Genomic DNA, 2,945 nt, shown 5'->3' on the forward strand with positions numbered 1-2,945 from the left:
TCCCTGTACGTAGCTGTGGGTGCAGCCCAGACTGTCAGACCCATACTGGGTGGTTTGCCTCGCAGCTTCCAGGGCACCTTTGCTACCTCGCAATCTAGGTAGTGGGGGCCTATGGTACAAGTAGAACTAGAAAAGGTGCAACCCTGTACCCAGCGCTTTACCTGCTCCCTCCTGCCTCACAGCCTGGGCGCAGGCAGCAGGGAGGCTCCTGTCTGCAGATGTAGCAGCCGGGAGGTAGGCAGCCGGCCTCCACCAAGACGGTGGGGCCTGGCCTCGATCATCCTAAACCTCATCTCTCTCACCATAAGCCTTGGAGGCTGAGGCTAAGGTCATTGACACGTACCCCAGACCCCTGGGGTCAGGAGTCAGGAGAAGCCATTGGCCGGCTGGGGAAAAGGTGGGAGATGGAGGCTGGTAGGAAAGAGCTTTGGCTGCTCTTGCTGGTGGATGTGGGGTGGGGGATTGCGGGCCTGGGATTGCTTGGCCCTGTATCAAATTTCCCTGTTTTCTTCTCTTCTTAGCAGAGTCATATATTTATTTAAAATTGGACAGGTCTTGTAGGAGAAAGCACTGGAGGGGGAGGCAGAGGCTTGTAGGGACTCCCCTTAGCCAGCCTTGACCATACCAGTGCCCCCATCTGAACCTTTGTTTCTTCACCTGATGACCAGGCATGGGTCCAGCCTTCAAGACATCTTGGTTTCTGGGGAGCTTAATGAGGTAACACCACTAAGTGCACGGTAACGTCAGGCCACAGTCGCCTCTGGCTTAGGGCCTAGGTGCACTTCTGGCGAGTCAGACCAACTGGCTTCCCATCCTTGGATGATTAAGTCTCCAACCTCAGTTTCCCTGTCAGCACCAGCAGGGCTGATCCAAGCTGATGCGGGCAAAGGTCACCAAGCCGAGCTGGGCACACGGTGAGTCAACATCAGTTATGGTCTCCATCCTTATCCGCAGCTGGGCAGGCTCCCCTTCCAAGGGATGGGCCAGAAAAGGACCTCACCTGCCCCTCCTCCTGCCCCTCCTCCACAGCACTTCTGGGGGTTAGGTCTGTTGTGTGTAGTTCAAGTTCGTCATTGACAGCCTGTCCACCTGCCCAGCCCAGGTCTGTCCTGCCATAGCTCAGGCCATTGTCCTTCAAGTCTGTCCCGGAAGACCATCTCAACCGAGTTTCTCCCCGTAAAGCTAAACGGCCTCAATTATCCCCCTGGGACCTGGTGTGGTGTCTGAGACCCAGAGGCAGGAGTGTGGTCTGTTTTGCCGGCAAGGGAGGTCTCAGTGAACGTGTAAATCATGAGAGGTGACGTGAAGGCTCGTTTCCGAAAGGGCTTCATCACTCCTAGGATTTGCACAATCCCCCTCTGCACAGACACCCACCTCCCTCCAGAGGTGCCTGTGGGGGCTATTTAGAAAGCTGTCAGGAGCACGAGCGCTGTCAAAACTAAGAATTTCAAGGCTGTGTTGTCGCTGTCCTTAGTCAAAGAATCTCTGAGTTGTGTGAAATCTGGACAGACTAACCATGTGGTTTTCTACGTGCAGGTCCCTGCGCCTCCCGAACCCAGAATGTCCACTTTCATGTGACGATTCAGAGCACGTGTCATTTACCACATACTCATATGGACGCGATTACTTTTGGACGTAGAGTATTGATCATTTAAAAAACGTTTATCAATAGTTTCAAAGTGGATTTCCATTTTCCATGACCACAGCTGGAGTTTTTTTCTCCCCCATAATTTTCATCTTTCAGCATTTTGAAAGCTATAAATTGCCAGAAAAGAATGATAATCGCCCATCTCTAAATGAGAAATTGTTAATTTGGGATTTATAAAGGACCTTTCTTAATGAATAATAGTGAACACAGATTCATCTTTCTGCCTCATTTTGCAAAGTCACATTTGTAAAGCCAGGACTTCCCATTCTTCCCTCTGATCAGTCTCTCCCTCCAGAAGGCAGTTCTGTAGCCAAGTAGAGTCCACCGGGATGACATGAGGGGACTGTCGTGTGTCCTGCGTTCCAGAACACCTGTCGAGGTTTCCCTCTCCTCAGGCCATGCCACCCATCTGCAAAGCTTCTCCCTCAGGGTTGGTTGGCATTGGTGGTAGGACTGTCCCATGAAAGCCGGAGCTGTGACCCAGTCACATGTCAGCCAAAAAGTGTCCTCAAGGAGGGTGGAACTTCCCTCAGTTTCAAACGCTTCTGTTGTCACTGCTAGGCGTGGGGGCCCAACAGGCACCTGGGTGCAGGATACACCCTGGAGTGTGCAGAGCCAACGGGGAAGGCACCTCGTTCCAGTGTGGGAGATCACTGTGCCCTGAGGTTCACGGCAAGGTTTACCAGCCAGTGTGGGCTAGAAAGTGCACGGGGCAGAGGCGCCTGGTGGAGGCCACTGGACGAGCGACATTCACCAGGGCCTCTGCCACGCCCCAGGCAACGACTGCTCTGGAGCAGCTCTGGGCCCCAACATAGCAGTGCTTGCACCCCAGACCAGCTGCCTCCAGCTCAGTGCCCCCAGAAATCACCTGTTCTTCTACTCAGATGCCCCTTTGGCTCCAGGGTTCCTGCTCCCAGGTAAGCTTCATCCTGCTTCAGAAGCTGGAGGAGCCGTCTTGCCCATTTGAGCTCAGCGGTCACAGCCAGCCATCACCGGCCGCTGCTAATGGGACCCCAGAGTTGTGGGCACCTGGGCGTAGAGCTGACAATGGGTGTGGGGCAAGCCCACCTCAGGGGTTCGCTCTGTCTTCCCAAGGCACTTCTCTCTGCAAAGGCTGCACAGCACTTACTGGGTTTTACACCCCATGCCCTTGGTCTCAGGGCCAAAATGACCCCTGGTGTGTTTTGGGGGCACTGCAGGGGTCTTCTCTGGGAACTCCGAGCTCTTGAGGGGCTGAGCTGACTTCAGTCTCCACCTGACCACTTGTGCCTTTGGAATGCTTTCTCGACATGAATGA

Source organism: Rhinolophus ferrumequinum, chromosome 8 (assembly GCF_004115265.2).
Source record: "Rhinolophus ferrumequinum isolate MPI-CBG mRhiFer1 chromosome 8, mRhiFer1_v1.p, whole genome shotgun sequence".
NCBI lineage: Eukaryota > Metazoa > Chordata > Mammalia > Chiroptera > Rhinolophidae > Rhinolophus > Rhinolophus ferrumequinum.